Source organism: Lycorma delicatula, chromosome 10 (assembly GCF_047948215.1).
Source record: "Lycorma delicatula isolate Av1 chromosome 10, ASM4794821v1, whole genome shotgun sequence".
NCBI classification, from domain to species: Eukaryota; Metazoa; Arthropoda; class Insecta; order Hemiptera; family Fulgoridae; genus Lycorma; species Lycorma delicatula.
This window is the reverse complement of record NC_134464.1, coordinates 16,717,277-16,729,863: the sequence shown is the minus strand read 5'-3', so window position 1 is coordinate 16,729,863 and position 12,587 is coordinate 16,717,277. Positions and strand designations below refer to the sequence as shown.

The 12,587-nt window shown below is 29.6% G+C and overlaps 2 long non-coding RNA genes across 2 annotated transcripts in view; one reads left to right on the top strand and one right to left on the bottom strand.

The window, feature by feature from the left end:
• The window catches only part of LOC142331400 (uncharacterized), a 305,532-nt gene that overhangs the window by 28,790 nt on the left and 264,155 nt on the right, over positions 1-12,587 (top strand). The window lies entirely within an intron of this gene.
• LOC142331401 (uncharacterized) overlaps positions 1-12,587 on the bottom strand; it is a 410,253-nt gene that overhangs the window by 277,475 nt on the left and 120,191 nt on the right. The window lies entirely within an intron of this gene.

The following is a 12,587-nucleotide window of genomic DNA, read 5'->3' as shown; positions in this document are numbered from 1 at the left end:
ACTAGCACTCCTTGTGGTGACAAGGGGTATTATTGAAGCAAAATGCCAACTTAGCCACTTAGATTTTGCAAAAGAATTGTTTTTTTTTGCAAACATTATTGTTAACAAATGTACCTAAGAAAAATTTGATCTTAGTTACGTGAAATCTCGAGATAGTGAGAGTGACCTTGCTCTACATCCTCACCCCCTTGACCTTTTAAGTTTAAGATTTAACAGCATCGATGTCCCGTACATAAAAGGAATCTGACCAAGTTTGGTCAAAATTGGTCCAGTAGTTCTGGAGATATCAGGGGATTTAGAGTGCGACAGCGAACACACACATGTACATACGAATATTAACATACGGAAAATTTCCATCCGGTTTTTTGGGTTCCTTAGGTGTCAAAACGTCAAGATTTGGTGAAAACCGCGTATGCCCAAACTGGACCGATTACAACACTTTCCCTTCTAGAACTATAGCTATCTAGGCGGGAGAATAAAAAAAATTCAAATGATCAATGTTTTCTTTAAATATGTGTCTATTTAAATTATCCGGTAGAAATGAATTACGAAACTATTATAAGTTACCCGACAAAATGAAAATTAAAAATTTAATTGAATTTGGTGCACGTGCTGAAAAACTAAGGCAAGAACGTAAGTTAATCTTTATTTTTCTAATATTAATAAAAATCTTTTATCAAACATACCGCATCATTTCATTTATAAATGACCTCAAATGGATAAAAAATGTATAAATTAAAAAAAAAAATTACGCATATAAAATGATCTGTCATAATCTATATATGTATATTTTAATTACAGAGTACTGACAATAATTTTTTTTTTTTAAGCATCTCGTAGAAAGATCAACAAGGGAGACTGATGATTCATTTTATTATTTCTACCTCGTAAGGATTTCTACGCCCATTTTAATAGGGATAATGAGATGAATGAAATGGTATATCAAAATATATTATAACCTTGGTGGGATTTAACCGAAGACCTACCGATCCGTGTATTAATATTCTAGGACGACACCCACAGTTAGGTAACTTAAAACAGCAACAGCAACAATAAGTGAAGTATTTTCTATTTCTTCCAATTCCGAATTAATGAAAAAGGAAGAAAATGAAGTAAAGCAGCCTGTTTAAAATTTAAAATTCTAATAACTTTTGTTTTTATTAAAAGTATAATTACTTTAATTAATCTATTAAATCAATTTCATACAAATAAAAACAACAATAAAATCTGTTTCAAATGTTTTAAAAATTAATTAAAAGAAAGCCTTAAATTTAAAAACAAGAAAATTAAGCTAAACAATACAATATACAGCAGTATTTTTATATATATATTTTTTTCAAAACAATAAATTAAAAAAAAGTCTGATGTGGACCCCACATGAGTTCCTTGTACGCCTGTTAAATTACATATACACATTTTTAAAAGTACATACATATTATTTCATTAATAACTGATATTTTTTAATTTTTATTCTTATTATTGAATTATCATTTATCGTAAAACTATTTTTTACAAACAGAGGTTAATAATTATTTACAAAATCAATATATTTAAGTTAAAAAAAAAGGAGATAAAGTCTAATTCACCGATTTGCCGTCCCCTTGTAAGATCCAAATATTGCATTGATTAAAATTTCATTTGACTGTAATCCTGGAACCAATGAAAATAAGTACCACTTATGATATATCGTTGAAAGGCTCTCAATGAGGGCTTATTACTGCAGTTAAGTAAAAATCTAAATTTTTTTTTTTTGGATTTTCGGCTTTTTTGGACACTTTTGGTCCAGTCAATTGCAATTAAAAGGGGCTCAACTAGATGTTACAACAGTCCTATTCTACTGTTACAACAGTCCAAAATTTCAACATTCTACAGCTAATCCTTTTTTAGTTATGCGAGTGAGATACATACGTACACGCGGAAACTAGTCAAAATGGATTCAGGGATGGTCAAAATGGATATTTCCGTTGATATCTGAAAACCGAAATTTTTTACGATCACAATACTTCCTTTACTTTGTGCAAGGATGTAATAAATCATTTTATCAAAATTATTATTTTTTTAATACATTTTTGTTTAGAGTCACATCAACAATATTAATATCATTAGCTACTTATCAGTGTAATGTACCAGTTACATTGTGCAGTCTTGAACAAACTCAGGCCTACCATTCCTGAGACTTGTGGTTAATTGAAACCGAACCATCAAAGAATACCGGTATCCACGATCTAGTATTCAAATGCGATTAAAAGTAAATATCTTTATTAGGATTTGAACCTGAGAACTGTAGACTTCGAAATCAGCTCATTATGACGCTGAGTTTACCACTATACTAACCCGATGGGCAAAATGATTTTGTCTATTAGGTAGTTTAAAAAATTTTTGTTTTTCCAATATGACTGTATTTTTATTTTTCCAGCTAAAGCTTTATTACTGCTGCAGCAGCATAGATATAAAAGAAAAGGTATAGCGATGGGAAAAATTTATGCTATCGCGGTTTATGCATACTTTGAGATTTCAGAAAATACAAATTTTTTAGAAATTCCAGGAAGATGCTTGTTGTCTTCTATGTTGACTTCTATATTGATTAATAATATCTACAGACTGGTTCAACACAAATTCTTCGAAAATGACTCTTACAATACCTATACACGGGGCATTGATTGCATTAAAGTTTGGATAAAATAAAAAAAAAACGTAGTTGCCCATTTTAAATTTTTGACATTTTGTATAGAAGTCGTTGAAAACTGAGCTTTAATAGGATGAAAGTACTAATAAAATTGTTTAAAATTTTTTAACTTTTAAGTCGATCGGATTTAGAGACGAGAGGATGTTCAACATTATTTTTGAACAGTTTTTGTCTGATTGTCCGATAACCCTTGTTTTTGAAATATTTTCATGGGGCTCAAAGGAACCCATTCGTTAAATATCAAATTTTTATTCTTTAAAATTCAAAATTGATGTTTGAACTGTATTTGTTATTAATGTACACGATACAGGAATTAAAAAAAAAAAATAATGTTACTTCATGGGAGATTTTAAAAAAAATGTTCCCATGGGAATTTGTGGTTCTTGAATGAGGTAGCTGTCGTGCAAGGAGGTCAAATGTGAATGATTATTAAAAATTAAGATATTTTTTTTAGCAATCGCAAAGTAGGCTATTATTTTTAAATAAACAATTTAATATTTCTAGCAATTATATTATAAATATTGTGTAATTAAGTAGTTAATATTTAAAACCCTGTGGCGTATTTGAAAATCTGTCAAAGGAGAAGCCGGGAAAGTTATGACATATTTTGCTGGCTTTTATTTAAATTAGATCATTTATTGAAATAGTAGAAAAATTATAAAAACACATTTAGATTTTTGAACTTCCTTTATTTATCATGAAAAAGTTTAATTTAAAGAAAGTTTTTGTAAAATCCTTTTCTTTAATCCTTAACCTATCTCTCTCTCTCACTGTAAAAATCTATATTTTTGGCATCGATTTGGGTCGACTTCAACGTATGCGCATATTTTCAGTTTTTCTATGATATTGTGAAATATCTTTACTTAATTCAGACAAGTTGCATAGTAAGTTAGATATCTGTCACAATCTGTAACAAGCTATTTAATACTATAGTAAAACCAAAAAAATATATTTTTCTTTCAGAAGTCATTTACATTAAGCAATTAACTAAATTAGATGAGTTTTGCACCTAAAATAGACAAAACCAATAAAATCATGTATTGTATTCCTGATAAAAAAAACATATATCGAGGATTAAACTAATATAACAATAATCACTGCTACAGTTTTTATGATTGTTTTTAGACACAACGTACTATTTCAATGTTATAAAAACTTGATTGGTCAGAAAAACCCAGAAATAATAATAAATAATAACTGTAAAAATTCTTTTTTGAAAAATGAATGGCATTTGCTTTTTAGTTGTTTCTTCAGTTTTGAAAACATAATGGAAATCACTAGGAACTAGCTATGAACTATAATGTAATGAACAGAACTGAAAAATCCAGACATAAATTGAATTTTGTGATGGCTTAATTTTATCCTTGGCATAAGGCTTCATTTTATCCTAACTTGTTCAATTTACATTTTTAAGAATGTTAATGTAATATCCAAAATTAACTTCTTTTCAAACATCTGCAAGAATAATTCCTTCAGAATTTCAAAATCCAGTCAACATAATCACTTAATTAAAGCGCTTATTACGCAATTAATGGAACATATAACATATATTACCGTGAAAGACCGATATCTGGCAAATTGTCGATATTCTCCGGTGAATGTCGACACATACCAAATAAGTTGGTGGAAAGACCGAAATATTTGCTTATTCGGATCTTTGCCGGTGGATGACAACAAACACAGATAAGCTCTGGTGGGGGATCGAAACGATAACTGAAAATTAAAAGAAGACATCACATCACCCGATACCAATCTATAAGGTAATTGTATGATTATTTAACTTCGCCGAACAATAAGCGCTACGAAAAAGGTATATTTTTTGCAAAGCTAAAACTAGCCCTTCAAAAAAAAAAAAGGAGTTATACGCCTGGAGGAGGTTACTGACTGTTAGGAACAACATAGTATAAAACCATGTTATCAAAAATTGATGATGGGTTAATCGAAATTCTTATGTATTTATTTTTTTATATTATTTTAAATAAATAAATTATTGGAGAGATCATTACTTGTAATAGTAACGAAAAACAAAATTGGACTGAAAGACTTAATAAATTATTTAAAGTGCTACAAGTAACCAAAAATACTTACAACAAAAAATCGCTCTCGATTAACACCAAAATTAGACATTACAAAACTGTGGTTAAACCAGTAATTACTTACGCGAGCATAACTTTATTTAGATTAAATCAGAAAAATAGGACTGAACCTTTGCTTAAAGTTGAACGCAGGATTCTTAGAACCTGCATAAACAAAAAATACAAACATGAAAATCAGTACAGATTATTGCCTAATAAATTTCTGTACGAAAACTTGGAATCCTTAATTGATACTATGAAAAAGAAGCGAATTTCTTTCTGTGCACATTTGTTAAGATTACCGCAGGATAGGATTACTAAGAGAATTATCGGTCAATTTTGGTCTTTAAAAAATCCGCCATTATGGATCAAAGAAATTAAAGAACATATGCAAGAATTAAATTTGACTTACGAAGATTTACTTAATAAATCCGAAAAATTAAAATTTGTTATTAAAGATCCGAATACCAACAATAATTAAAAGTAAGAACTTTTAATTATAAAAAAAGGGTTTATTCAGAAGAGGATCGTAAAGCAAGATCATTAAGAATGATTAAATACTGGGAGAAAGTAAAAGCTAAGAACTTAAAGGCCAAAAGATCGGCAAAAAAGACTTGAATTATTCTGACTAAAGTGGTCCTTTGCGGTCTTAAAAGTAAAAAAAAAAATAATAAAAAATAAATACATTTTTAAAAAAAATTGTTTTTTATAAATGATCATTGATAATCTGATGGTTACAAGTCATTCAATTCAGGAAGTTTGTAGAACATATTTATTTTTCTGTAATTGAATAACAAAAATTTAATTCGAAATTTCACAAATCTCTTAGTGAATGATATTATAACATTTCAGAATAAAATAGTGTTTCAGTTCAACTGTTATCTCAAGACCAAAACTGAACAAATAATTACTGGTTACATAAGTTTTTTAAAATGAAAAAAAAAGATCCCAGAGCAGTATTTATAGTACTTTCATGGAAAACATTTGTAAAGCCCAAAGAAAACTGTACAAAAAAAAAGCTTTTATAGATTTTCTGTAAATTACATTTCTTAAGTTATCAACCAATACAGAAATAATTACCAGTTTCAGAATATCAGATTTAATTGTAAACAGAATATATTTACGTATGGTAAAAAAAAAATGTTTCCAATTTAAATACCACAAAGATCTTCTTAATAATGATAAAAAATTGTAGAAAAAATTACTATCGATCTAAAAATACATAAAATACAATAAAAAAAGCTGACAACACAGTTCTAGGATTACTCCGTCACGCGACTAAAGGTTCGTTCCCAGAAAGTCCTACAATTGTGGGTTGTTTCCGATACACAGCTTACTCTCACAACTTACATGAAAATATTTATCTTTTTTTTTTACAAAATATAATATTTTTTCGTTTATTTAATTCAATGATTCTATCGTATAAAACCGTGATTCAATGATACCGTAATTCATTCACGCGGATATAGCACTACTAACGGCGACGGTCGGCACTAACTAAACTACTGCAATTCCACAACTTACATAGAACAAATTTCCCTTGTACGGTCGGCAAACTGGTGTAGCCGCGAGGCTTAACGCACCTTAACGATGGAGTTTGAGACCCAGCCAGACAGAGTTGCTTTTTTGCACTTAAAATGTTTTTTAATTTATTTAATTCTACCGTTCACTTGTGACGTCATACTACAGTAGTACTTTAGAGCATTTTTTGGATGGGGGGTGTGATTTTGAAAAATGTTTTTTTACAAATTTTGTTATTTTTTAATCGTTAGCAAATATGCTTAAGAAAAATATGACCTTAATTAAATGAGATCTCAAGATACTGTGGGTGACCGTTCTCTAAAGCCTCACCCACCCTTCACTTTGAAGTTGAAAATTTAACGACATCAATACTCCACATAAAGAAGTAATCTGACGAAGTATATTCAAAATCGGTCCAGTATTTCTGGATATATAAGGTGATTTAGAAGGCAATACCAAACACACACATGTGCATACGAACATTCGTTTTTTTGGGTACCTTAAGTGTCAAAACACAAAGATCCGATGAAAACCGCATGCTGAAATTGGACCGATTACAATACTTTCTCTTCTAGAGCTATAGCTCTGCTACAGCACTAACTAAACGGGAAAGAAAACATTATGTTAATAAATTTTATAATAAAATTATTTTTCAGAATAACTATGATTAAAGGTGAACAGTCAAACCAGTTGTTCGATTTTTTTTTTTTGACGTAGCATTCGGCATGATAAAACCGTTCTTTTAAAATAAGTCTTATATGATCAGGACTACTCCTAATAGATAAGATTTGTAAAACTTTCTTGAGTAACAATTTCTATAGAATAAACTAACCGTTTCATCCAACCCTGAAGGAAATAGTTTGGTGACATAAAATCTGAAGATCAAGGTTTGTTACTGATACGTTTCAAACAATCCTTTATCGCACGTGTTATTTAAATAACCTCTAAAATTACGAGGGAATTCACCTGGTATTTGGTCATAGATAAACCACATTTTCTCGGATTATCTTTAAAAGCTTGGTTAGTTTGAAATCAAGAATCACGCTGGGTTGGTCTAGTGGTGAACATGTCTTCCCAAATCAGCCGATTTGGAAGTTGAGAATTCTAATGTTGAAGTCCAAGTAAAAGCAGTTATTTTTATACAGATTTGAATACTATATCGTGGATACCGGTGTTCTTTGGTAGTTGGGTTTCAATTAACCACACATTTCAGGAATGGTCGAACTGAAACTGTATAAGACTACACTTCATTTACACTCGTACACATCATCCTTATTCATCTTCTGAAGTAATAACTGAACGGTAGTTCCCGGAGGCTAAACAAGAAAAAAGAAGAAGTTTGATTGCAAGAAATTTAAACACTGTACATCAGAAGCTTTGGTGGTAAGATAAAAAAACTAATGAGATTGCTACATAAAATAACAATACATTACAAATTAAACAAAAACGTATCGGAAATTCATTCTGGCAGTCTCATATGGGCTTTTCTTTATCTCTTTGTTGATGTATTGAAAATTAAAAGTCTCATTTCTTTCAAAGCACGATTTATCAACAACAAGAATATGACTAAAGATATGGGGATTCTATGCTCATTTTTCATTACGAATTTTATATTATAATAATTAATATAAAATTTTATAATAACCTAATACTATATTATATTAATTAATTAATAATTTGATATTAATATAACAATAAACTGCTGAAATAGAATAAGATAATAAATACACATAAATAAAAAAAAACGAAAATTTAAAAGATCATGTCTTAAGGTAAACAACTCTCCAAAAGAATTTAAATATAAAGAAATTGTGATATTTAAACATTATGTATATATATATATATATATATATACATCATGGCTTTGTCTACGTAATATTGTAAAATGCTGTACACGGATATAACGTCAAATTATATACCAAGCATTTTAATACTTCATAAACAATACCTAACTTTGTAAAAAGTACGTAAAATAAAAACAAAACCAGAATACAGTGTATATAATACAACTACAAATTGTGATCTTACCTCTAAGTTACAATATAATAAATTGTAGGTATATTATCTTCACAAATAACCATTGTGAAATCTTTTTTATTATGTTATTTATAATTTTATTATGAGAGTAGTGTTGTAATTTAGCAGAACATTTTAGTTTTAAAATTATATAAAATTATATTACAATTATTTCTTAATGTTTCTCTTCCTTCTCTTTAAATAAATAACGTTGCTGCAGGGCATCTCATTGCACGATTTTCTTGTATCGGATTCAACAAAAAAAAAAAATTGTCTAATAATCACTATTGCCATTTTACGTTTATTAGATTCATTTTTTGTGCACATTTAAACCATAGATTTATTTATTATTTAGATAAGTGTGTTCCACATTTTACAACTTATACTATATCTTTTAACGTTTTGTTAATTAAAATAAAAAAATGAAATAATAGCGATTTCAGTATTTTATTTTTTCTTAAAATTAATAATATATATACAATTGTGTTTGAAGTTTTTTTTTATATTTTCATAAATAAATAAAAGAATAGAAGAAAGTCCAAAAATAAAATTAAAAAAATAATTAAGAAAAATATTTGCTATATAAATGTAAACGTTTTGCTGTTCGGCTCAATTACAATTAAGTTATGCCTCAAACTTTAGTTCTAGTCAAATAATTAATTACGTATAATCGAAAAAAATCATTTTGTATATAAAACTAAAAAAAATCATTAATATTCATTTAAAAAAAAAAAATTGCGTAGTTCTGTGCAAGAACAACGTTTCGTTATTTTATTTTGTATAACGTTTTGCACAAGAAATATATAAAACATAAATTTAATGTGAAAACAAAAAAAAAAAGGTATAATTTTTTTAAATTTAATATTAAAAAATAATTTTTATTTATAAGAAAATTAAATTATTATAAATATAATTTAGTAGACCCTACACACAAGCATGAAAAATACACCAGTACATAACCACAAATTGAGGTTATGTTGTCTGTTGTCGACGTTAAATTTAGCGTAACTGAAGAACGACTGAATCAATTTTCATCAAGTTTTCATATACGCAACTTCAAGTACACAGCTATAGAATAACGAAATTTTAATGAAATTTATTAAGTAGTTTAGAGATTTTCGAGATAAAAGTTTAAGTCTTTTTGGAACAATTGGCCATAACTCCACAATGACTCATCTTTATCAATTTCTTACATATGAACAAGTTCAGAAAGACTACTACATCAGATCTAAATTTCAATGAAATTAATCCACTAGTTTTGGAGATTTTCGAGCTACAAATTTTATACGTAGGTATTCATATATATGAATGTTTTTTTGGTACTCTTCTCACCTCAAAACCTTTGATAAGATAATTAAGAAAAAAAAATGGTGAACTGACATCAAGACCTTATAATATAATGCAATTTTGTAAAATTACAATATTCCCACGTTCCTACCAATGGTCTTTATTATATATATTGTATATTGGGTTTGAAAGGTTTAAGAGATATTCGGTTTTCGGTGAGTTTATTAACGACGCTACATATCTTGTGCAGAAACTCACATTATCTGCCGTACAGAAGACCATATAACATAATCTCATGTGACGTATACTTTTAGAATATCAGGACTCTCGCTGAACCCACCGGGTTGGTCTAGTGGTGAACGCGTCTTCCCAAATCAGCTGATTAGGAAGTCGAGAGTTCCAGCGTTCAAGTCCTAGTAAAGCCAGTTATTTTTACACGGATTTGAATACTAGATCGTGGATACCGGTGTTCTTTGGTGGTTGGATTTCAATTAACCACACATCTCAGGAATGGTAAAACTGAGAATGTACAAGACTACACTTCATTTACATTCATACATATCATCCTCATTCATCCTCTGAAGAATTATCTAAACGGTAGTTACCGGAGGCTAAACAGGAAAAAGAAAGGAATCTCACGGACCCTACCTTTCCACCGGACGGCGAAAAAGTTTTTTTTTTCAATTTTCAAACCGTTTTTTTGTGTCTAGAAACTTTTTTCAACACCATGGTACCACCGCAAAAAGATGCTGCATCGAGTACCAGAATCAATCGGATTAATAGGAAAAAGTTATGCCTGAACAAAAAAAAAAAATTAAAAATATACGGGTTAAATATGTAACCTCCTTTTTTGAAATCGGTTAATAAAAATTCAATTTCACCTCGTAATCTAAACGTGCAACCGAAAGTAATATTGTACTTTTCTTCTAAAAGTCTGTAAAGTACTAATAGTGAAGTTATTTATAGGCCTAACAGAACGAATGCTAATACTTTATAGCAATATCAGTTATGTAATCGATAATACGAGGCTCGGTTGATAAATTTTGCACATATTTCCCAGCACGGGAATGAAATAAAAAACATGGAGAATTTCCCAGCATGGGAATGAAAATATATATTGGAATGAAATAAAAAGTTCATATAAGGACAATACCTTACCTACAAAATACAGTATTTATTTTTCAATATAATCCCGGTTTGCACTGATGCACATTTCCCAACGTGTGACAAGTTTTTGCATTCCGTCACTGAAACATTCTGGCGTTCTTTCTCGGATCCAAATAGCCACAGCTTCCTTCACCTCACCGTCGGTAGTGTAATGATTACCTTTGAGATCCCTCTTGAGATGAGGGAAGGGAAGTCGCACGGAGCCAAATCCGGCGATCATGGAGGATGAGGAATATGCCCAAATTTCAGGATTCGGAGAACCATCAGACAGTTTGTTCGGTACCCATCGTGCACAAATTTTACGGTAAAAATTGCGCAATAATATGGTCTACTCGATATTTAGATATGGCTTACTGTATAGCGATGCATTACTGGGTGATTCGCCAGTCGCTTTCAAGTAAATATTCCACCTATTTTCGAAGTTTCTCGTCAGTTACAGAAACTGGTCGTCCACTGTAAGGTGCATCCTCAACTGTAGCTTTACCAACTTCACATTCGCGAAATTTCAACGCCCATCTATTCACAGTACTCCTACCGTAATCCTTTTCACTACCGTAATCCTTTTTTAAACGATGAGAAATATTCGTGGGATTCACATTTTCTGTTGTTAAAATTTCGATCACTATGCGCCGTTTAAAACGTATTGACATATTGGCCGTACTCTATTCCATTTTACTTGCTTCTAATAAAAATCCGGTAAAAGGTTTTCAACGCATTATCGCAAGTTAGTAGAGGGGGATTTTAGCTATCATGTCCTGCCACGCCCAACTCGATAGTACCTTTTGTCTCCGTGTAGCATGCTAGTGCGCAAAATTTATTAGCCTAGCCTCGTACTTAAAAATCGGAAATTCAAAAATTTCACTAGCTTCACCAAGGAAATAATTGATATTAATTAAAATAAAATAAAAATATTTAATCACCAAATGTGTACCGGTTACATCTATTTTTATAAAAAAATAATAGTTTTCCACTATTAAACTGCTTTTAATTATTATTCTAACTGTTTATATAATGCTCAATTTATTTTATTTCCTAAAATAAAATTAATTGAACTTAGAACTACGTGCTTAAAACAGGATTATGAAAAATAACTGGAACAGCGAGGGACACAAATCCAAAAATAAATATTTATAGAAAACTTCATTTCACTGGGAAGTGACATGCGGTTACCGATACATTCACTTGATCTTAATTTTCTAATCTCATTCTGTGGGTTTATCTCCACAATTTCATATAACATAGAATATTTCGTTTCGATATTTTTCATCAGGCTGTTTATGAAAGCCTTAGTCTTTTGCTGTACCCGTAGAATGAGATTAGAAAATTAAGATCAGGTGAATGCCGGTAACAGGTGAATGAAATGAAATTTTCTATAAATATTTATTTTTGGATTTGTGTCCTTCGCTTTTCGAGTTATTTTTCATAATCCTGTTTTAAGCACGTAGTTCTAAGTTCAATTAATTTTATTTTAGGAACTAAAATGTACGTTTACGTAACTACTGGAATTCGGAATTTCTATTTGTATCTCCTTCTTAAAAAATAGTTCCAGTATATTATTCTAAACTTCTCAAGTTTACAAAACCTAGCTGTAAAAATAGTGGTAACGTTGATGTATTTCTTCATATCATTGCTCTATAAGTTAAACAATATCTTTTTTTTTTTTTTTTTTTTTAAGTAATGTATCTTTAGTTTTCCAGATACTAATTATTATTGTTATTATTTTAACTTTCATACACAACCTGAAGAAAAATATCGAAACGAAAGATTCTATGTTATATGAAATTGTGGCGATACCATTAACTTAGTTAAATGAGAAATATGCAATTTTTGAGTAG